The sequence below is a fragment of the Solanum dulcamara genome, chromosome 2 (assembly GCF_947179165.1).
Source record: "Solanum dulcamara chromosome 2, daSolDulc1.2, whole genome shotgun sequence".
Lineage (NCBI taxonomy): Eukaryota > Viridiplantae > Streptophyta > Magnoliopsida > Solanales > Solanaceae > Solanum > Solanum dulcamara.
In genome coordinates, this window is record NC_077238.1 from 14,578,921 (window position 1) to 14,604,348 (window position 25,428).

Consider the following 25,428-nt stretch of genomic DNA (forward strand, 5'->3'; position numbering starts at 1 on the left):
AATATTCTATATATAATTAATGCGAGCATTACTAATACATTTTATTTAACATTATTTTAATACACTCTACCAAACGACCCCTTAGACTATTTAGTCTCTCGTCTTCTCCTTCAAATCTCCATTAAAATCAGAGCTTCCTCAAGCTTCGGTTTTGTTTACATATATTTGTAATTTTCATCTACATGATTCAATTATAGTTACTTAAATTATTGTTAGTGTTATTTTTTTTTGTTATATATGTTTCAACTTTGCCACATTGAAACCTTCCGATCATGAGATTTATTTGTGAGTTTCCGATTTTGCTTAAGAAAACAGGGGCAGTTTTCCCAACCAAATCTAGATTTATTTATCTATTAATGGTTGCACTCCACCGTGGGAATCAAACACTTGAAGGGAACAACTTACACAAAGTGATCAAGTTCCTTTTGAAGCTTTGCAGGAAGCAACTAACTACTTTAATGAGAAGTTTCTCATTGCAGAGGGTGGCTTTGGGAAGGTTTACATGGGTGTTTTGTGTGATGGCGCACAGGTGTTGTTGATACCATTCAAGAAGGGTTTAGATAATGACAACTGAGAATCAAATTATGGAAACTTGGTTCATGTGCTGAATGGTGTAGTGGATAGACGCGGAAAATTTGATAAATCCTTGTATAAGTCAAAAACGCAGAAATAAAGAAAAGACGGCACAATAGGACTTCTATAAGAAAAAGCAATAAAATAGAAGTTGTGCTTTCCTTGTAGGATTCAACTAGGTCTTCAAAATCCAATGTTATAAAAGAAGAATGTCGTACAAAGAATTTGTGTGGCTTTTACAAATCTGAAATCGAATCTTTTCAAGCAAAAAAGCAAGATGGTTTTTTCAAGAGCAAAAACATTGAAGAAAGAAGAACTAGAGTTAGGTTTTCTTTCTGAAAGTTATTTTATGTGTTTGAACTCTATTTAGAAATATTATTGAGTTATGATTTTCTAAGGTAGAAAGTGGGGCTTATAACAAGAAGTGGGTTTGAATTCTTGGAGAGTTTGAGTTGCGATTATAGTTAATCGTTAGAGTTTAGGTACTTGAGTTAGTTCCTTTATTATTAAGTTGTAATCTAACTTCTCTTTGAAAGTTAATGAAGTTTGGGGGAAAATCCTACGAGGTATAGATTGTGGTTTTTCTTCTCTTGAGCAAAAAAGTTTCTAAAATAAGTTTTGTGCCTTGTCTTTACAATTTTACTTTTGTATCACTAGTTCAAGAACCTGGTTCTTGAAATCTTTAGGTAGTCTAGGTTTCTTCAATTGGTATCAGAGTGGGTCTTTTCACTCAAAGATTTAAATCTTGAAAAGGATCAATGGCTGCACCACCTACTGCACAAGAAGGACAATCACAGACAAGGCTGCCACTATTCAATGGAAAATATTTTGAATAGTGGAAAAATAGGATGATGGATCACCTGATAGAAGATAGTCCAGATCTCTAGAATTTTATCCTTCCAGACCCACTATTCTTATGAAGACTAGAACTGATGGGGCAACACAGGTACCAAAAGACAGAAGGGAGTGGAATACATAAGATAAACTGGCAATTCAAAACAATGTTAGGGCTAAGAAGATTTTAATTTGTGGAATAGGTCCAGATGAATACAACAAAATCTCTGCTTGTCAAGATGCAAAGGCAATATGGGACACCTTGCAAACTGTCCATGAGGGAACCAATCAAGTCTAGAAATCCAAGATCGATTATCTGAATCGACAGTATGAATTATTTAGAATGATGGATGGAGAAACAATGCAAGACAGTATACCAAGTTCACTATCATAATCAATGAAATTTATTCTCTGGGAGAAGTAATTCCAATTGAAACAACTATCAGGAAAATCCTAAGTATTCTTCCTAAATCTCAGGAAAGCAAAGTAGAAGCAATTACTGAGGCACGCGATCTTGACACTATGATGATGGATGAAGTCGGCTGACCTATGAAACAAAGAAGAACCAAGAGAAAGAAATCGGAGGCAAAAGGCAAGACAAGAACCCGGTTCTTAAAGCCATTGAAAAAGATGATTTTGAATAGGAGAATATAGCACTAATGACGAGAAGGTTTCAAAGAATGCTAAGAAAAGGTCAAACAAGTCACAGGAGACAATCTCAAAGAACCACTGACAAAGACTTGAGAGAGCAACTATGTCATAAGTGTGGAAGTCCAGATCACTTCATCAAATTCTATCCATTTTGGGCCATGGAGTACAAAAGGAATAATTCTGAAAGAACCAAGGAAGTCAGGGGTGATCAATACATTCTTACAAATCGAAGAATGACCAATCAAGAGGCTGACATGACTATGAAGGAAGCTTTTGCAGCAATGGAAAATTCTTCTGGAGAAGAATCTGATGGGACTGAAGCTGAAAATTAATCATTACTAGCAATGGAAGGAGAAAGGGAGTACGACTTCCTAGCATTAGTGGCAATTGCAGAGTCAGATAATGAGGAGAATCATTATCAGTCAAACAACACAATCCTAGCGCTGATGGCTGGACTAGATTCAGAAGAAGATAAAGAGGAAAACAAGCAGTCCAAGGTAAGTTATCATCAAATCAAAGAAAATCTTAACCTCTATTCCAAAAGGAAACTAGAATCACTATCTAGTGTCCTCATCGATGCATACCATGCAATATGTGCTGCAAAAGAATAGATGTTTGATGAATATTCATCCTTGAGAACAGAGAATGAGACTCTAGAAGCCTTAAACAATAATCTTCAAGAAAAAATTAATGGGATGAACTCTTCTAGGAAAGGAAAAGATGTACAAAACAATGTACACCTTGCTCTAGATGAAACTATAAAAAGGTTAAATAACGAATTACAATCTTTAACTAAAAAGAATGAAGCTCTACTTGAAGAACTTGAGAAAACTAAAAGGGAATTGGAGATCAATATGAGATGGACTAAGTCATCCATGATGCTTGATGATATCCAAAGAAGTCAATCCTCAACTAAACATGGAATAGGTTTCAAGATTAATTCTATAAAATCTAGTGAAAATTATTATGATATGCCATGTATTCATTGTGGACAAAATAGTCATCAAACACACATGTGTCAAAAGATAAATGTAAAAAGGGCATCTTATGGAACAGGAATCATAAAACTGGTTCACAAACATAAGCACCTACCCAAATGGACTATGAAAAACCTAATTCATCCTTTCACTCACAAACAAGGACCCAAGTGGATCTGGGTGCCCAAAATTAATCTCTGATTAATTGTGCAGGAACAGGAAAGAGAAAGACATAAATAGTGGTACTTCAATAACGCTTGTTCAAGACACATGACGGGAAACAAAGATAACTTCCTCTTACTGAATGGTTTCCATAGAGGAATGAATGATTAAAACATAATCTTCTCAGCGTATCACAAATGTGAGACAGAGGGAATAATGTACTTTTTGCATCTACTGCATGTAGGGTAACTAGTGCAAAATAAAAAAAAAACTAGTCCTTATCGGAAAAAGGCACAAAAAATGTCTACAAGGTTGATATTATGGGCTCAGAATTATCTATGCTAAAAAGCTTAAGTGCAGTTTATGACAATTGATTGTTATGGCACAAGAGATTGGGGCATGCAAGTTTTTCAACAATAAACAAACTGATCTCAAAAGAACTGGTATGAGGACTGCTAACGAGACGATTCAATAAAAATCAAGTATGTGGAGCATGTGTACAAGAAAAACATGTAAGATCATCATTCAAACCAAAATGTATGATAAGCACAAAGAAACTCATAGAATTGCTACACATGGACTTATGTGGATCAATGAAAGTTCAAAATCGTGGAGGTAAGAGGTATGTGCTTGTTATCGTTGATGATTACATTAGATTCACATGGACTCTTTTCTTAAGTTCAAAAGATGAGACATATGATGTATTTGAAATTTTTGTGAAACTGGTTCAAAAGAAATTAAAATGTGAATTAATGAGTATTAGATCTGATCATAGAATAGAATTTGAAAACTCCAAGTTTCTTGAGTTCAGTGCGGAAAATGGTATAGATCACAATTTTAATGCACCATGAACACCACAAAAATGGTGTAGTGGAATGAAAAAAAAGATCCTTGGAAGACATGGCAAGAACCATGTTGATTGCAGTGGTCTTCCTAAAAAAGTACTGGGCATAAGCTATAAACACTGCATGTTACTTGATTAATAGATGTATGATTAGGTCTATACTCAATAAAACACCCTATGAATTATTAAAAGGCAGAAAACCAAACTTAGCGCACCTCAGGGCCTTTGGTTGTGTATGTTATGTACACAACAATGGCAAGGATGCTCTAGGAAAATTTGGTGCCAAAAGTGATGATGGAATCTTTCTCGGGTACTCTTCTTAAAGCAAAGCCTATAAAGTTCTCAATAAAAGAACTAATCGTGTTGAAGAAAGTGCACATGTTATATTTGACGAAGCTAATCACTTGGTCAAGAGAGATGTGTAGGGTAATCATGATGAGATGGGAATGACTGATCCTCTACAAAGAGATGCTGATGATGCTGACTATGAAGACACTTAACCTTCAAATAATAATGACAGAACTCCAGACCAAAACTATGAATCAAATGAGCTTACAGAAGATACTTCTCCAGCTATGGACGGAATCTCTACTGAACCTGGTCCTCTTTATTCAGTCTCAGCAGAAAGCAGTCAGACAAACAACTGGAAACACAAGAGCTTTCATTCCTTACAGAACCTGCTCACTCCTCGACTCAGCAATCCAAACTAGATCCAAAGTACGAAACTTATGTGCCTTCTCAACAAATCTATCAGTCATAGAACCCAAGAACATTAAAGAAGCACTCCTAGATGCAGATTGGATCATTGCCATAAAAGAGGAGTTAAATCAGTTTAAACGAAGTAAGGTATAGAACCTGGTTCCCAGGCCTCAAGATCGAACAGTGATAAGAACAAGATGGATATTCAGAAACAAACTCGATGATCAAGGAACAATCACAAGTAACAAGGCTAGGCTTGTGGTCTAGGGCTACAATCAAGAGAAAGGGATTTACTATGATGAGACAGTTACTCCAGTAACCCGAATGGAAGCTATTAGAATGTTGATTGTATTTGCCGCACATATAGAGTTCAAATTATATCAGATGGATGTGAAGAGTGCCTTCTTGAATAAATATCTGCAAGAGGAAGTGTATGCTCATCAACCACCAGGTTTCGAGAGCCACGAATATCCTAACCATGTATACAAATTGGACAAAGCTCTTTATGGCCTCAAGCAGGCACCACGTGCATAGTATGACAGGCTGTCCACATTTCTTCTTACACATAGATATACAAGAGGCAAGATTGACAATACATTATTTCTTAAGAAAAAGAGCTCTCATGTCTTGATCGTGCAAGTATATGTTGACGATATCATTTTTGGAGGAATAGATGCACGTTTGGGTGTCGAGTTTGCAGAACTTATGAGTAGTGAATTTGAAATGAGTATGATAGGAGAGTTGAACTTCTTTCTTGGACTTCAAATCCATCAGTCATCATCAGGAACATCGATTCATCAACTAAAGTATATCAAAGAACTACTGAAAAAATTTGACATGCATGATGCCAAAGTACATGATACACTTATTGCCACTACCACTAAACTTGACAAGGATGAAACTGGTTCCCAGTCGGTGACACAAAAGGTTACACCTTGAAAATCTCTACTTTAAGATTCAGACCTTTCTTTATAGGTCTATAGGCTTGAACTCGAAGACTTCAAATTGTATATATGAGATAAAATCAATTCCTAAGTATTTAAGGTGTATTAGATGTGGTTTATGGTCATAAGGGATCTCTAACATCAAGCCAAGTCCAAAAATAATCTATCGGCTAAGTTTTTCGATGAGTCCGTACAAGGGTCAACTTCAAACGACCATATCTCCTAAAATATAACGAATTAGGTGGACTATGACCTATCAAATTAAAGGTCTTTGAATCTTATTTCCAACGCAACTAAGATTGCATTTTTTAGACTTTGGAGTAAAAAATTTTGCCTAGTCGACCAGAGAGGTGCGCGACAAGTCCACAACGCGGACTTGTTGCGGACTTGCCAATTTTTCCAGATTTTAGTAAGGGCAACTTGGACCATTCCCTTTTATATATTATACGATCTTGGACGCATTTTTAGGGCATTGTTTTTCAATCTTTAGCCTTCTCAAAATCCCCAAACTTCATCCTTTTCTCTCTCAAACCATCTCCAACAAAATTGCTCTCAAACTCAAGAATTCAAACTCTCCATTTAGGACCTAACATCAAGATTTCTTTAAGATCTACTCTAAGGTATGTAAGTCTAACCTAAAATATGGATTGAGTTCTTCTATATACCTCATAGATGTGTTGGATAAGAATTGTGAAAGACTGGAATCCTTCATGAACGTTTTCTTGAATTTTCCTAAAACCTTAGAATATCTTTACATACTATTAATTGATTGATGATCTTCATGACTTGAATTCTTGAACAATTACTTTTCATATGTTATTTCTTAAATTGTAGCCATATATATATTGATTGTAAATAATTATGTATATGTATTGATTGGAATGAAAATCATGAATTGGGATAGCTAGGAATGTGAATGACATAAAATAGGAACATAACTTATTATTGTCATACAAGTATATCTAACTACTCTTGAAAGATGTGATTGAAACTAATTGGATAGTATGATTTGTTGAAAGGTTTGATGGTGATAAAATTGATAAATTGATAGGGGTCCACATGAGACTTGTCGATATGATTAGATTGAACTGATAGGATAGAGTTTTATGAGCATTAAGTCTTGGGAGGAGTATCGAGCACCGAATTGGGTAAGAATAAGTAATAACTCGAATCCAATAACTACATCGCCAAACGTAGGAGAGGATTGGACCGTTAAAGTCGGATGTTTCCCAAATTACTGTCCTGACATGATAGGACTTGATTGATTATGGGTCCATAATTATTGATTCGTTCCTACCCTGGCAAGGTATGCACAGATGTGGCAACAACGTTGTCTTGTTGTACTATCACTAGCTTATCAGTGATAGTTATCGGATAAGAGAAACTCCCATATAAGTCTTGATAGTACTCTGAGTCAAATTGAAATGGATTGGATTGGGTAGTATATGATTGGTCTTGTCTAAATCATATTCTTGTTTAAACCTAGGACATCTTGATTTAGTTCTTCCTTCTTTTGAGTTGAGATCCTGAGTTGATTTGATCCTATCCCGATGCTGTTTCATTCTGCCATTTTACATACTCGTACATTCCACGTACTGACGACATTTGGCCTGCATCATTTCATGATGCAGAGACAGGTACTAGAGATCATCAACAGGCGCACCGTTGAGGATCTATTTGCTTCCAGCTAGTTGGTGAGTCCTCCCTATTTCCCGAGGATACCACAGTTATATTTTCAGCTTTGAGTTAGTTTTCCTTTATTTGATTTGTGGTTGCCATGAACCTGTCATTGGCACCTCTTAGATTGTTAATAGAGGCTTCATAGACTAGAATGTGGATGATGTTGATTTGTTTTATTTTGACTAGTTTCATTCTTACTAGTTGTTGATTGGATATGTGGTTGGTCTTTGGCCTTATTTCTTAATAATATTCTTGTTAGTTGAGCCTTTTGCTGATAGAATGTGACTGAATGAAAGTGTGATTAGACCAAGTGGTTCGCTTGAAGGCCAGCAATGGTTTTCGAGTGTTGATCACGTCTAGGGTACCCTCCCGGGGCGTGACATAAAATACAGAGGCATAATTGGATCCCTACTATACCTCACAGCCTGTAGACCAGACATAATATTCAGTGTCGGGCTATGTGCATGTTTTCAGTCATCTCCAAAAGAGTCACACATGAAGGCCGTCAAAAGAATACTACAATAGCTTAAAGGAACTCAGAACCTGGTTCTCTAGTATCCTATAGGAGACTCATTTGATCTAGTTGGATTTGCTAACGTAGACTATGCAGACTATCTTGTAGATAGAAAAAGCACATCAGGTATGGCACATTTTCTTAGACCATGTTTGGTTTCATGGGCTACACAAAAACGAAACTCGGTTGAACTATCCACCGCTGAAACGGAGTATGTAGTTGTTGCATCATGTTGTGCTCAACTCTTATGGATAAAACAACAACTCTTGGACTTTGGAATCATTGTAGTATGCATACCAATAAGATGTAACAATACCAATGCGATGAACATGGATAAGAACCCAGTTCAACACAAACGAACTAAGCACATTTATGTACGACATCACTTTCTTCGAGACAATGTTGAAAAGGGACTCATAGTGATGAGATTTTGTAAAATTGAAGATCAGGTGGCTGATATCTTTACCAAAGCATTGGGAAGAGACCAATTTGAGAAAAATAGGCTAGTCTTGGTCTCATTTATCAGTAAAATTAACCATCTTCCTTCCTTATTGGAAAATCAATTGATAGGTAGTGAGTTGGTATCTAAATATAATGTGACTAGATATAATGTGACTTACTGACTCATTTTTGTATTGCACTAAGTACACACCATCTTCAGAAGAACACTACAACTCAGGTCTGATGATATTACCCTTAGTTTCCTACAACAAGGCGGAGAAACAAATTGACTGCACATAAGAACCAAGTCCTCCACTTAACAGGTATGCACTCATCCTCCTTGTCTTTACTGCTGCGACACATCATAAATACATGTTCACATATCTAACTGAACCTGGTCCCCTTACCTGTACTATGCATTCCAAATGGGAGGGAATTTCATATATCCTCTCTATATAATAACTGACCAATACACTACTCTCAAGATCTTAACCGTCACCTCACCCTCTAATCACTTGTTAGTTTCTATCAAATCACCCGTAAATCCCATCTTTCTCAGTTTCCATCCGATCATGAGAACCCTGCATCCTCTCAGGGGGAATCACCGGAGGCATCTACTCAGGGGGAAGATTACCCCAACTCGCCGACAACCATGCCACCATCCTCCCCTGTTTATTAGACTCATCAACCTCCTTTCCTACCAAATACCGCCACGGAACCCTTCACCTCATTACCATCACCACCTCCCCCTGAAAACCACATCCCTTCGTCTATCCCTAACACCATAGAACCCTTCACTCCATCACCATCTCCACCAATCCCAGCAAACCCTAACTTTTCTTCTATCTCTCTATCCCCCATTGCACCCTCCAATGTGTCCCTTAACCATCCTATAATACCAATTTACCCACCATTCTTATCTCAGTCCCAATCTTAACCCCATTCCACTTTGACTGATAATGTCCCACTAAATCAACTTCGCCGGTCTGCACCCAAGAGGCCCAGAAAATATATTGCGGTTAAAAGGGTTAGGACTCGCATTCCGTTCACTCATAGCCAAAGGAAGGCTGATTAGAGAAAGCTGCTGAATCAAGTCGCAAACGACCATGAACTTGGGGTAAGTCTCCTTTACATCCTACCTTCCCTCCTATTGACCTTGACTCCAGTTCTGATGAACTCCCTGAGGTTGTACGCCCTGAACCCACCACATCAAGGGTCAAGCCTAACAAAAATCTAGAAAATTTTCTTGCTATGGGAAAGGAGTTGTATTTCGGGTCTAAAGCTATTCTTTGGGGAAGGAGTATTAATCCGTAGGTTAGGGAGTTTCCTATGGTTCAACAGTTGATTAGGCGTTTAACTTTCCAATGATATGGACATCTTTTTGTGGATAATCCTTTAGTTGTTCATGAATCTGAAGTGGTTGAATTCTATACCAATTTGGTGGTCTTAGAGGATAATGTGGTTAGTTCTAGGGTTCATGGAATTGATATTGTTTTTTATTCATTTCGACTAGGAGAAATTTTGCAAATTCCTACTATTGTGCTGACTAAATATATTTGGACTAAAGATGAAAATTGCATACTCACATCCAAGTTCACACAAGGAAGAATGAATGTCCGGCCTTGGAAAGTCATGAAGGGTGAAATGACACCTTTTCACAAGCTGTTGTTTGAATTAGTGCATAAGGCGATTGTTCCTCGTGGGGAAAGAAGGCATGAAGCCACTTTTAGGGACATGGGATTGGCTAATGATCTTGATCTAGATGATCGTATAAACTGGCATGTTATCATGATTTCTCACATGGCTAGGGTGGTTGATCCTAAACCTGGTTCTCACCAGTTATCCTATGAGAATTGGCTCGCTCTTGTCTTTCAGGCATTCAATGTGCCTCTGGGTGAAGGACGTAGGGCCACTAAGAAGTACATGATTGATAGAACCACTCTCACAGAGTGTGATTGCCTACCAATTGTCAATCCGGCTCATGTACCTGGTCCAAGGGTGGCTGGTCCAGTTGCCTAGCTGATGGCGTCTCTCAATGTTGCCCAGACGAGAACAATGCTCTGCAAGCTGAGGTGAGCACTCTGAGGGATGATCTTGCTAGTACTCAAAGCGAAGTAGTTGCTCTAAAGGACCAATTGATTAGGCAGCAACAGGAAAACAATACTCGTATGGACAAGCTGCATCTTCTTATTGCTAACTCCCCTTCTTTATCTACTCCTCTATCCTAGCCTCCATAGCCTCTTCTCTTCCTCTAACCTTGTTAGATTGTGAAAACTATCTTTTTGTTGTTTTTGCTCTGTAAGGACTATGTTGGAGCCCTTCTAGGCTTAAATGCAGTGCTATCTTGTTATGTGTTTTGGCTCTGTTGTTTTGTGTTCTTTTTTGATATCTACTATTGTTTGGATGGCGAATATCCTCAGATTATGAGTAGTTTGTATTTCCTCCAACAGGTGCTTGGGTTACCATTTTTGGCTCTGATTCAGTATACTTACATTTTCTTCTTCATGCCATTTTTCCTTACTTTTCTTTTTGAGATGTCAAAAGGAGGAAGTTGGTTTTTATTGGTTTTAACATATGTGCAGGTGAGAAAGAAAGAAGGGTACAAGGCTTTTCATCATCAAAAAGGGGAAATTTGTTGATACTATTCAAGAAGGGTTTTGATAATGACAATTGAGAACCAGATTATGGGAATCCGGTTCACGTGCTGGATGGTGCAGTGGGCAGACGCGGAAAACTGAACAAATTGTTGTATAAGTCAAAAACGCAAAAATAAAGGAAAGACGTCACAACAGGACTCCTATAAGAAAAAGCAATAAAATAGAAGTTGTGCTTTCTTTGTAGGACTCAACTAGGTCTTCAAAAACCAATGCTATAAAAGGAGAATGGTGTACAAAGAATTTGTGTGGCTTTTACAAATCTGAAATCGAGTCTTTTCAAACAAAAAAGTAGGTGGTGTTTCAAGAGCAAAAACATTGAAGAAATAAGAACTAGAGTTAGGTTTTCTTTCTGAAATTTATTTTATGTGTTTGAACTCTATTTAGGAATATTATTGATTTATAATTTTCTAAGGTAGAAAGTGAGTCTGGTAACAAGAAGTGAGTTTGACTTCTTGGAGAGTTTGAGTTGCAATTATAGTTAATCGTTAGAGTTTAGGTACTTGAGTTAGTTCCTTGATTATTAAGTTGTAATCTAAAATGCTCTTTGAAAGTTCGTGAAGTTTTGGGGGAAATCCTACGAGGTGTAGGTTGTGGTTTTTCTTCTCTCGAGCAAGGAAGTTTTCCACAATAAATTATGTGCCTTGTCTTTACAGTTTTATTTTCGTATCACTAGTTCAAGAACCTGGTTCTTGAAATCGGTAGGTGGTCTAGGCTTCTTCAGGTGTCCCTGAAAAGGTGTAAGCCTGAGTCCTCACAAGGTATTGAATAGTTCCGAACAAAAACTGAGATGCTCTCTCAGTTCCTCTATCCCTCTTTGGTTCATTGAGAATGCGAATGTCAGAAGCCATTTATATGGATCAGATCTACGTCTAACCACTATGATCTAGGAGCAGAGGCTGGGTATATGCATTGGTGCAGCTAGAGGTCTGCACTTCATTCATACAAGTGCAGTTATATATCGTGATGTCAAGGCTACAAACGCATTGCTTGATGAGAACTTTGTGCCAAAAATTACTGATTTTGGACTGTCCAAGATACGGCTTGGGCTTGATCAAACCCATGTTGGCACAGTCGTGAAAGGAACTATGGGCGGCCCTGCCCCTGAATATTTATTAGGGACAACTGATAGAAAAATCTTATGTTTATTCTTTCGGTGTTGTTTTAGGGACAAATTACACTCAGCGGCCATTCAGACTTTTCTTTCCAGAAAAATAGCCATGCCTTTTTGTCTTACCAAAAAAATGGCCAATGGCCATTCAACTGTGCATTTTTTTTCTTATTTAAAAAAAAATGTTGCTTTAGTTTATTTATTTTTTTGCTCTTTTTTATTTTATTTTTCTTTTATAATTGTTTCACATCTTTTGTGGAAATAATAAATATTTATGTCATTTTATGTTTTTATTTATTCTTTTATTTATTAAGGTGGAATACATGATAGTCAAATAAATATCGATACATTACATAATTATTTACATAATATCAATATATGATTATACATATTTATACACTATTAATATATTATATATACACCACATAATTATTTATACATCATATATACATTTTTGTACATCCTTTATACAATACTAATACATGTTTATACAACATTTATATAATATTGATACATTGCATATACACTGCATAACTATTTATACAATATCGATATATTACATATACACTACATAACTATTTATACAATATCGATATATTACATAACTATCGCTATCAGGTTCTGGATTGGGAGTCGGGATCGAGTCCCAAATCAGGGTCGAGATTGGATTTCAGATTTGTTGTTGAGGTCGGATGTTGGGGTCAAATCTCAATTTGAAAGTTAGGTCCGGGGTTGAGTATAAAGATATGGTCCCATTTCGGGTATTGGGGTCAGGTCCTGATTTAAAAATTGGGTCCTATTTTGGATGTCGGATCCCAATTCGAATTCAGGATCGGACTCAAGTCCCTAGTTCGGTGTCAAGATTAAGTCCCGAATCAGTTATAGGGGTTGCATATCGATGTGGATCCAGTTAGAATGTCGGGTTTTAGTACAAGAGTCAAGCTTGGGTCCTAGATCAAGTGTCGGATTTTGATTCCAGATCGATTTAGATATCGGGATCGAATCTTAATTTGAATGTGGGGTCCTGACACTAGGGTCGGTGTCGGATCTCGAGTCGAAAGTCGGAGGTCGGGGTCTCGATTTAGAAGTCGGGTCCTGAGTCTAGTTAGTTGCTGGGTCTCAATTTAGAAGTCACGCCCCGCATCGGATGTCGTATTTATTTTTATGATACAGTAAAATTAAATAAAATATTTTCAACATTTTTTATAAAAAAAAATAGTGAAATATTTTCTCCATATTAAATTTTAAAGTAGAGTACTATTTACTCATGAAAATATGATAAATATGAGTAAACTAGTATTTAACTCAATTCATTTGTTACCCAATTCATATAAAATATGAGCGAGTTGAATTATTACCCATTTCATATTCATTCATTTTTAACCCGCTCAAATTTAATCCAACCCGCTCATTTGCCATCACTAGCTGTAACCAATCTCTTAGGAAGGCTAGGCTTGCCATCCCTCCTCAATTGTAATCTCTTCAATGTAATCTTCTTCCGGTAGCAATGAAAAGGCAGTTTACCAAAAAAAAAGTTTCAGAGTTTTTAACACAATATTAATATGGGTACTATTTAATTAGAAAAAAGAACATTAAATTTGGTGACAAATTGATTTAAAAAATTATTCTAATTATGTTGTTAATGAGATTAAATAAAAATATATAAATACTTGGATTAAGAAAAATAACTATTATATATAATACACTATCCGTTCACTTTATTTGTTACATTTGCACTTGATACACCTATTAAGAAAAATAATGATTGACACGATTATTTTATCATGTTATCTCTATTAATTGGTACTTAGTATTAGACCTTGACAAATGATTTGAAAATAGTAATTAATACTAAGAGTAAAACATGAAAATAATTGTCTTCTCTTGAGAGATAATATTTCAAATGGTACTTTTTTAAGTCACTATATTTTAGTTTTCAACCCAAAAGTCACTCAACTATGAACTTTTCTCGTAGAAAGTCACTCAATTTTTTATTTTTAATCCAAAAATCACTCAACTATAAAAATTTTACTTTACAAAGTCACTCAATCTATTTAATTGATTTTTACATTAAAATTTGCTTATATAATTTTTTTTATTGAAAATCCAAAATTTTAAGAAATAAAAAAATATCTAAATAAGCCATTTTAATAATTCAACCCACTAAAAATATAATATTAATTTATAGTCACTCACATATTTATAACTTGTTTGAAACCACATGTTTCCGAAGTCATCCTTCTTCTAATGCAAGACACATTATATAAAATTGAGATTTTAGAATACAAGTTACACCATCAGGTCACCAAATTGAAGGTACTTGCAGTCTCTATTTAATAGCATTAAATTGAAAACCTAATTAAAATAAGTATAATATGCTATAACATATTAAATTACATTAATGGTGTAAGTCATTGGCTCATTGCATGGATAAATTATCTTAAAATACCGTTAATTAGTTTCCTAAAAATAGGCTTGAACTAGAGATGCTATTTTTTAGGGACTCGTCAACAATTGAATTTTGTCGCAAATTTATGAAATTCATTGCTTGAATTGTGGCTTGTAGCTTGTGACTTGTGAGAATAGTACAGAATAAAAAGGTGCTGATAAAAAATCGAAATAGGTCAAATATGCCCCTGTATTATTAAAAATAGTTTAAATATATTCCTCATTATACTTTTGTGCTAAATATACCCATCATGTTATATTTTTTGTTTAAATATACCCCTCTCACTATACTTTGATATAAATTCGTCCTTAAGTTTAACGGAAGAACACTTGAAAAACTCAAAATTAAATAACGCATTCCCAATTTTAAGTATAACTCTAAATCTTCATTTTTTTCAAAAATTATTTATATTTTAAAATTAAAAAGTTGAGATGTGTCACTTCAGTAAAAAAACATAAATTTAAGTTCAACACGAGATTACATTTTCAATTATCATGACTTTGATTACTATGATGATTATATTATAATTTACATATGTTGCTTAATCAATATTTTGAACAACATTTGATAAATTTTGACACACTAGCAGTGTATTTCTTGGCAAAAGAAATTCTGCATCTATATTTTATATCTTATTAATCTACATGAATAAGAGATGTGACTAAATTTTTTAAAATTTTGCAGTATTTTTTGTCTTATCATTTTGTAAAAAAAAAAAATTCAAATTAATATTTAGAATTTTCATGTATTAGTACTTAAAATTATGCAACGCATTCTGTATTATCATTTCTAAGGAAAAAAAACTCAGATTAGTACTCGAAAATTTTATTTATTCGTAAAAAAAATTAGATGTTTAAAATTGAGAATGAGTTATTTAATTTTGAGTTTTTCAAGTATTCTTTCATTAAAATAAAGGATAAATTAGTACCAAAGTACAATGAAAAGGGTATATTTGAACCGAAAGTATAACAGGAAGGGTATATTTAGACCGAAAGTTTAACGAAAGTTATATTTAAACTATTTCTAATAGTATGAGGATATATTTGATCCTTTTCCGTAATAAAAATAGGCTTTTCTTCCAAAATAATTTTTTTTACCGCTTTTCTCCTAAATTATTATAAGCAAAGAACCGAAATAAAAGGATCAATATTATCTTTTTAGCGAGTCGGGTCATTAACATGATTTAAATAGATATCTTTTTATATCTTAAAATTATAATTTAAAATAAAAAATTCATATTAAAAAATTTTAATTATAAAAAGGGATAATACACAAGTATCTCATCAATTATAACCGAAATCGCTAGGACACATCTTAAATATACATGAGTCTTATTGCCCCCCTGAATTATTTTAAAGTGTAATAAACATACCCTTAAGTGCTGACGTGGCATAGAGAGTGTGTTCACTCTCTTTGAGACATGTGAGAGACAGAAAAAAAGTATAAAATCTGATTAATTTGAACATATGTCCATTTTCAATTGCACATTTTCATTACTAATTAATACACATAAGTAGTTAACATTGAAACTTAAGTTAATATCTTTTTAATTAAAATTTATTTTTTTCATTATGAAGTAGAACCCAAATTTATTAATTTTAAAAATATAAATATTTTTTTCACAACATACTTAAATTGTCGGTGATCTTTTTCAGATATTTCATCAATTTGTATAATATAGAAAGAATTTTTCTTTTTCTTTTTCTTTTTTACTCAAACACTTAACATGAAATTCGAAAAAAAAAATTGCATATTAGAAATTTAGTTTAGGTAATATATGGTGAGCACAATTTAAATTAAATTTCTTTTTTTAAAAAATATTTTTTTTTAGATATGACGATTTTAAATATATTTTTTTTAGATCCGACAATTTTTTATTTTTTTTTAAATCTGACAATTTTTTAATTTTTTGTAAATCTGACATGACCCTGACATGACGCTTATGTGGAGGCGAGTGTAAAACACCTCCCTTAATGTGAGTAATTGTATAGGTTTTAGAATGTATTTATTACATTTTAAAATAATTTAGAGAATAATAGGACTTATGTATAGTGAATGTATATCTTAGCGATTTAGATTATAATTGAAAGATACTTATATATTATCTTTTATAAAAATAATTAAATAGATTAACTGACTTTGTTGGTAAAGTTTTCATAGTTTAATGACGTTTGAATTAAAAATCGATAAAGTAACTCACTCAGGAAAAGGTCATAGTTGTGTGTTTCCACAGTGATTGAGATCTCCACAACAAGTCAGTAACTATCCAAAGCCCGCCACACAGCAAGACTTTTCAGTGTGTCGTCTTCTCCAAATCTTCTCTGTTGTGGTAAAATTTCAGCTTCCTCAAACTTCTGTTTTGTTTACATATTTGTGTTTCCTAGGGTACATTTTTCCTTTTCTTATGTATGCATTTTTGGCACAACTATTGCAGTATAATATTTGATAGCATATTTGTAGAAAAATAATTACCATATAATTCTTTATATATTTGGTAGCATATTAAGGAGATATTTAGTTTTCTTATTTTAATATTGTATCACATATACATTCTCTCTTGGGGAATGAATAAATGAGAGTCAAGATTGTACAGTTCTTTTCATGGTATCTGAGCCAAAAAAATTTTCTTCATCGTAAATTTTCATGGCGGGTGACAACATACCTCCTTCACCACCATCAAATACCGCTGCCCGTGGGTTAGCACTTTACTTCCGATCAATGGAAGGCTATTACGGGATTTTTTGGTAATGCTATAATTCCAGAAAATCGCTTGAATGGTAAGTTTAACATTTCTTCTTGAATTATTGACACCGGTGCTACTCATCATGTTATCGGTGAGAAATCTTGGTTGTTTGATGTTCATATTGTTGATTGTCCTATTGGTTTGCCTAATGGTGAAAATGTGTTGGTTTCTTTGGAAGGTTCCGTTCAACTGTCAGATAAAATCACCTTACATCATGTCCTTTATGTGCCTTATTTACGTTGCAATTTACTCTCCATCCCCCAACTTACTGATAATTTATGCACTATTGTCTCTTTAATTCTTATATGTGTGCTATTCAGGACCCACTGAAGGAGCTGATTGGAATGGGAGTTAGGAGGGACGGACTATACTATTTTAGCAAACCGAACGTGGTGCAATATGTGTCTACTGTCATGGCAGCGTCAGCATTGGAATTGTGGCATCGATGATTGTGGCATCCTTCCGAGAGAGTAGTTAAGTTGCTTCTTCATGTTAGTAGTGATAAGAGTAGTTTAGTAAAGGATTGTGAAGTGTGTTTCCGTGCTAAGCATCCTAGAAATAAATTTTCTTTAAGTGATAGTAAAACATCTAGAATATTTGAGAAAATACATTGTGATTTGTGGGGTCCATATCGACATGTTTCATCGTGTAGAGCTCGTTATTTTCTAATAATTGTTGATGATTTTTCCCGAGCTATTTGGATCTACTTGTTGGTTGATAAAACAGAAGTGTTTCAGATGTTTATGGCTTTTGTTGCTATAGTTGATCGACAATTTTATCGAACAATTAGTGTTGTACAATGTGATAATGATATCGAATTTAATTGTTTGTTTGATTATTTTTCTGCCACTGATATTCTGTTTCAAACCTTTTGTGTGGGTACTCCGCAACAGAATGGGAGAGTAGAGAGAAAGCATAAATATGTATTAAATGTTGCGAGGGCTCTAAGATTTCAGGCCAATTTGCCTATTTTTTTCTGGGGTGAATGTGTTCTTGCAGCATCTCATCTCATAAATCGTACCCCCACACCCAATTTGCAAAATAAAACACCTTTCAAAGTTTTATTTCATAAACCTCTTTCTTTTGATGCTATTCGTACCTTTGGGTGTTTGTTCTTTGCTCATAATAAAAAAACTCAGGGTGATAAATTTGCTAGTCGAAGGAGAAAGTGTTTGTGGGATATCCGTTTGGTAAGAAGGGGTGGCAGTTGTTTGATTTTGATACGAAGGAATTTTTTGTCTCTCGTGATGTGAAGTTTGTGGAGGATGTGTTTCCTTTTGCATGTCCGGATGATGTTCGTATTTCGTCTAATTTTTTTGATGTGGATGCTGAAATTGATGGTGATTTTATGGTGTACGGGGATAATTTAAGGGGTGAAGTTGATAGTTCGGAGACTGTCGAGCTGCAGCCTTCAGCCACTGCCCAGCCAGCTGGGAACCTAGCGCCCGCTGGCAGCGCGGGGGGTAGCAACACCATACTCCATCCACGGATGTGGAAGGTTTCTTGGGGCATGGTTTTCGGGAGAAATTTCCCTCTTTTTTGCTTCGTGATCATCTGACATACTCAGTTTTTGTAATAGTCCATCTCCTACTACTTCGGTTAACAATTAATCCTCAAGTACTCCCTATCCTTTGGCACACTATATTAATTGTGATAATTTCTCTGTAAATTATCATAAGTTTTTTGCAACTATTATTTTGGGTAAGGATCCTAAGACCTTCAAAGAATCCATGGAACACGAAGGTTGGAGACATTTAATGAAACAAGAGATACGTGAATTGGAAGACAATGGTACATGGACTTTGGAACATCTTCCTCCGAGTAAGAAAGCACTTGGTAATCAATGGGTGTACCAGATCAAGTTTTTGTCAAATGGAGATGTGGAACGACTCAAATCGCGCATGGTTGTGTTGGGAAATCATCAACAAGCAGGGATTTACTACAATGAAACTTTTATTCTGGTTGCCAAGATGACTACTGTTCGAGCCTTCCTAGCCATTGCAGCATCCATAAATTGGAAACTTCACCAAATGAATGTTCATAACGCATTTTTACACGGTGACCTTAATGAGGAGGTGTATATGAATCTCCCTCTAAGGTTTGAAAGTCCAGATCCTACGTTGGTATGTCGTTTGCGCAAATCGCTGTATGGGTTGAAACAAGCCCCTAAATATTGGTTTGCAAAATTGGTGACTTCTTTGAAAGGGTATGATTTCCTACAATCTTATTCTCATTATTTTCTTTTTACATTTACTAGAGGGAATATTCAGATTAATATCTTGGTTTATGTTGATGATCTTATTGTTTCTGGGAATGATTCTGCTGCATTTGCAACTTTCAAAGCCTATTTGAGTGATTGTTTCAAAATGAAAGACCTTGGGTCTCTCGAATATTTTTTGGGTATTGAAGTAGCTCGTAGTTCATCAGGGTTGTTTTTGTGTCAACGCAAGTATACTCTTGATATTGTCTCTGAAGCAGGCTCGTTAGGTGCAAAACTGTTATACCCCGTACTTTTGTACCTTAGAACGCGTTCTTAAGCTTCGTAAATTTCTTGAAAGGCTCTTAAGTTTTTTTAAAGGTTCTTAAGCCTCTTAAAAGATACCATATGAGCTGGATAATCTATAACATTATCAAATAACTCTAAGGAAAGGAGAATGTGATACCCCATGATAAGGAAGATTGGAAATAGGGTTATAAGAATTCGGAAGGAATTGAAGGCTAAGTAGTGAGTCGTAGGACTCGAATTAATTGTGTAAGCTATTACTTTGGAGTTGTTACATACTTAAGCTACTTGAGTACATACCAAGCTTACATATCAAGGATTACATAGGTTCATAAAAGAAGATGAGATTACGAACATACGAGGAGGAAAACAAAATGAAACATGGCCGCAAGAGAGAGTGCCATGCGGCAGCAAGGGAGAGTTCCACGTGGAAGAAGCTGGAGCAAGGAGGTGGACCCCACCTACCACATAGAAGCCTATGGTTTGAGGAAGGGGAGCGTTGGCCCAATGAGGGCTTGACACATGTCACCACTTAGGGCTTGACATGTGTTACCACTTAGGGGTTGACACGTGTCACCCCCTAAAGTAGCCTATATATGTATTTTGATGACTCATTATCTTCATCCTTATCCCATAAGTTTCATTTTCATTCAAGAAATTTCTAGAGAAAGAAATGAAGAGAAGAAACTAGAGAGAGGTTGAGAGCCACGATTTTCGAAGGAAACAAAAAGGTAAGTTCTTCGATTTCGTTCCGTGAATTAATTATCTAGGGAATAACATGGTGTTATGAAGGTGTTAGTAATGTAAATTTATGGTTTGGATTAGCACCAAAATGTTAGCAAGCAGCCACAAAGTTTTAGCCGCGCTAAAGGAACTTCCGAGGCAAGTTTTGGAGAGTTTCGGGCAAGGTAAGGTTTTCTCTTTCAAAGTGGAGTTTATGATGATGTTATAAGGTATATTACATGTCTTAAATAAGGTTGGAAGTGAAAAAATTGCATAAGGATGCTTTATGTTAGAGAAAAACTAAATTGAAGTCGTTATAGTTAAATCAAAGTCGAGTAGTGTGTTGTGATTGTGGTGCTGTGGTTGCAGCTGATTTGGTTGCGTGTTGCAGGGCTGGGAGGTGGTTTAAAAAGGGTGTGGGTTCTTCTTTTTTCATCCACATGACCCCCCATTTATTATGGTTAAAGATTTTATGAAATTAAGGTTAAAAACTCTATTTTGGTATCGTAGTTTTAAGCTAGTTGTTTGGAGTTGTAGTGTGTAATGTTGAGGTGGTTTACTTTTATATATGCTGCTGGTTGTTGTTGTTGGTATGGTTGTTGACATCGTGGCTGAGTTGAAATCTCGGGGATGTTAAAGTTATAGGGGAGATACTGCCCGATTTTCGGTAACTTCGGAACTAGTAATAAGCTAGTAAAGGGAAATAGATAAGGAAATGGTCCCTATGGGTACTTGGGCATAGAGTTGGAAATTGGAAAGTGAAAGGTCATTAACCTTAGTATTACTTTCATGTTAAATAGGTTCAAGAGACGACGAGGTGAACGTGTAATAGAAATCCGTAAGAGGTATGTAAAGCTAACCTTTCCTTCTTTTGGCATGTCTTTGGCATAAGTATATGAAGCTATCTTCTTTCTCTTGGAATGTTTTGGCATAAGTATGTAAAGCTTATTCTTTCTTTTGGCATGTTGTTGGAATAAGTATGTGAAGCCTATCCTTTCTCTTCTTTTGGCACATCTTGATATAAGTATTACATGATGCAAGCTTTGGGGATTATCCCATCCATAATGCTCCAAGCAGGATTTATGAGTCTTATCAACTTCCTAATGTTAGAACTTCCATAATAATGGAGCTATGGCTCTCAAGTCTTCTATATTATGGAGGGTAGTAAGTATGTGGAGCTAACTCTTTTTTTCTTGGTATGGCTTAGCACAAGTGTGAGATGTGTATGAAATTTGGGAGTAATTCTATTCTTAAAGCTCCAAGTATGGTTCATAAGTCTTATTCACTTCTCGATGGTAGAACTCCTATACTAGTTTAGTTATTGCCTCTCAAGGCTTCTATGTGATGGAAAGTAGTAAGTACGTAAACTATCCTCTCTTCTCGTTTGGCATATCCTAGATGTAAGTAAAATGTGATATGAGCTCTGGGGTAACTCCACTCTTAAGTCTTAAATGTAATTCGTATCTCTTATTCAGTTCTGAATGTCAAACTCTTGTAGTAAATTGAACTACTTTCCTTGAACTCTATATGTTGAGAAGTACTGGATGTATAAACTCCTAGTCCTAAGGACTATATGACGACGGGTATCCCTGGTTCTATGAACTGTCAGTATTACTTTAGTGCATGTCTAGGGTCCCCGAGATTGTAAGTGATATAGGCCCTAATGGCATTTAAAGGGCACTTGAGATGGCTACACCACTACTCTAGTCCTCAGACGATAGCTAAATCTTCGCACATTGTCGAGTCTCTACTAATGATTTAAATTGCATATGGTTACTTACTACTCTACTCATGTATACTATAATACATCTTTCACCGAGTCCCGGGCCGGCTATAATATAATTATATAATATATGGATCGGGCCAAACGTTCCTCGGCATTACTATATGATATATGGATCAGACCGAACATTTCTTGGCATTACTATATGATACATGGATCGGGCCGAACATTCCTCGGCATTACTATATGATATATGGATCGGGCCGAATGTTCTTTGGTATTATAATATAATATATAGATCAGGCCGAATATTCTTTGGCATTATTATATGCTATATGGATCGGGACGAACGTTCTTCGGTATTATAATATAATATATAGATTAGGCCAAACATTCCTTAGCATTATTATATGCTATATGGATCGGGCCGAACGTTCCTTGGCATTATTATATGATATATGGATCGGGCCGTACGTTCCTCGACATTATTATATGAGATAGCACTAATAGTATATATATGCTTATGATAACAGAGTGATGTAGTTGTTACACCAAGTACCCGAACGAGATGGGTACAGTACATGATGATAGTGTATACGACTTTATGTTATAAGCTACAGGTACAGTAAATGATTAGGTGTCATACTTGCCCCTGCATCCCTATGCCAATTGTAATTTCCTTATGATGTCTATGCATATATACTCAGTACATATGTCGTACTAACCCCCCTTTCTTGGGGGGCTGCGTTCATGCCCGCAGGTATAAATACACATTTTGGGAATCCGCCAGCGTAGGAGTTTGACTCAGCAGTTTAGAAGCGCTCCATTGTGCTGGAGCCTAGATTTTGATACTAACCCTTGATGCACATATTTATTTGTTCACGGGTACGACGGGGGCCTTATCCCGTCTTATATTACTGTTCTTACTATTAGAGGTCTGTGGACATGTATGTTGATTGTGTATATATATGTATGTATAGTTGTGCCTATATGATACGATAGCCTCATTGGCTTATATATTATCTTGCTTGTTGGCACACTATGACTCAAATAGGAGACAAGTTTACTTATAGTTAGCAAGGGTACATGCGAGTGTCCAGTTTGGGCACCCTCCATATTCTACGGGGTTAGGTTGTGACAAAAACCAAGTGGGTTCCCTATTAAGCAAAATCATAAACTTGGTCTTGCAAATGGAGATTTGTTGTCGGATCCGAAGGTCTACCGTAGATTAGTTAGGCGTTTGATTTATTTAGGGGTCACTCGACCGGACTTGGCATACTCTGTTCATATTTTGCCTCAATTCATGCAAGAACCCCGAATTGAACATTGGGAAGTGGCCTTACGAGTGGTACGTTATTTGAAAAGCACCCTAGGATAAGGTATTTTGTTAGGATGATGTGATTCTGATTGGTCGGCTTGTCCTCTTACTCGTCATTCGTTGATAGATTGGCTAGTATTTCTAGGTCAATCTCCCATCTCTTGGAAGACAAAGAAGCAACACACAGTTTCTAGATCTTCTGCAGAAGCTGAATATAGGTCCATGGTTGCGGTCACTTGTGAGTTAAAGTGGCTGAAAGGTCTGTTGTTGAGTTTAGGTATACAACATCCCAAGGCGATCAAATTATTTTGTGATAGTCAGTCCGCTTTGCACATTGCAAAAAATCCAGTTTTCTATGAACGAACAAAGCACATTGAGGTAGATTGTCACTTTCTTCGTGATGCAATTAATGAAGGGGAGTCATGATTGTACAGTTCTTTTCAACAGCAAACTGTGGTGGATCCAAATTTTCATTAGGGGATTCGGAAAAAGAAAATATAGTGTTTAAGATTTGAACTTGGTACCTCAAGATTAGTTTTGAACTCCTAAACCAGTAAGTCGACCTCTAAACCATTGTTCGGGTGAACCCCTGGATTACCTCTACTTCTGCCCCTGACAGCAAAGCCTTCCGATCATGAGATCTACTTGTGAGTTTCCGATTTTGCTCTAGAAAAGAGGAGTAGTTTGCACAGTCATAGATGCTTTACAGTTTTGCCATCCATATCTAGTTTTGTTTAATTTCAATTTCGTCACATTCATCTTAATGTTTGCTTCCCATAGTGTTCCAAATAGAAATTAAGATGTGGCTTCATTTATTGGATACTGTGATAAAGAAATATGAGATGATTCTAATTTATGAGTATCTGGAGAATGAGGACCTGAGGAGCCATTTGTGTGGGTCAAATATACCCAATATGAGCTGGGAGCAGACGTTGGAATTATGCATCGGGGCAGCCATACATCTAGGGGCAGACCTAAGGTAATCCAGGGGCTCACCCGAACCTTCTCGGTAAAATATTACATTATATATATAAGGTATTTTTAAAATTTTTTATATCTATATATTAATATTGAACATCTTAAGTAGAATATTAGAGGTAGATTTAATGGTTGAAGGGTTCAAAACTAACCATGAGGTTCCAAGTTCAAATCTTAAATAAATACTATATTTTTTTTCGAACCCCTTTAATTAAAATTCTAAAACCGTCACTGCATACATCCTGATTTCAAGTCTACAAATATTTTGCTTGATGAGAATTTTGTGCCAAAAACTATTGATTTTGGACTGTCCAAGATAGGGCCAACTGTGGGATACCCTGCCTCTAAATATTTAATAAGGGGATAGCTGACAGAAAAATCTGATGTGTTTATTTTTTTGGAATTGTTTTATTCGAATTTCTTTGTGCTAGATCTACCCTATTTCAATCTCTTCCATGGGAGATGGTTAGCTTATCTGAATGGGCAGTGGAGTTGCAGAAGAAGGGAAAGTTGAAACAAATCAGAGATCCCAATTTTGCGGCCAAAATAAGACTAGAGTCCATCAGGAAGTTGGAGAAACAACGATGAAATGTTTAGCTTTGTCAAGTGAAGATAGGTCATCTATGGGTGAGGTGCAGTAGAACCTGGAGTATGCACTTTATCTCCAAGAGACTTTCATTCAAGATGATCCTGAAGAAAACAGTAACAGCCCTATTTACGAGCAATCAAAACAAATCAATGATTTCAGTCGCGTTGATGTCAGTTCTTCTCTACTGCTTATATCGAAACATCAAATTTGGATGATCTCTCTAGTGATGAGATAACTAAGCTAAAATGGTACATACCTTTCTTTGGTTTTTATTTTTATTTTTTTAATAAACGGACCTTACCCAAGGATCTCACCCCT

The 25,428-nt window shown here is 35.6% G+C and overlaps 1 pseudogene; it reads left to right on the forward strand.

The window, feature by feature from the left end:
- The first annotated feature begins 391 nt into the window (after nucleotides 1-391).
- Nucleotides 392-25,345, forward strand: LOC129870342 (receptor-like protein kinase HERK 1; annotated as a pseudogene).
- The last annotated feature ends 83 nt before the right edge of the window (nucleotides 25,346-25,428 follow it).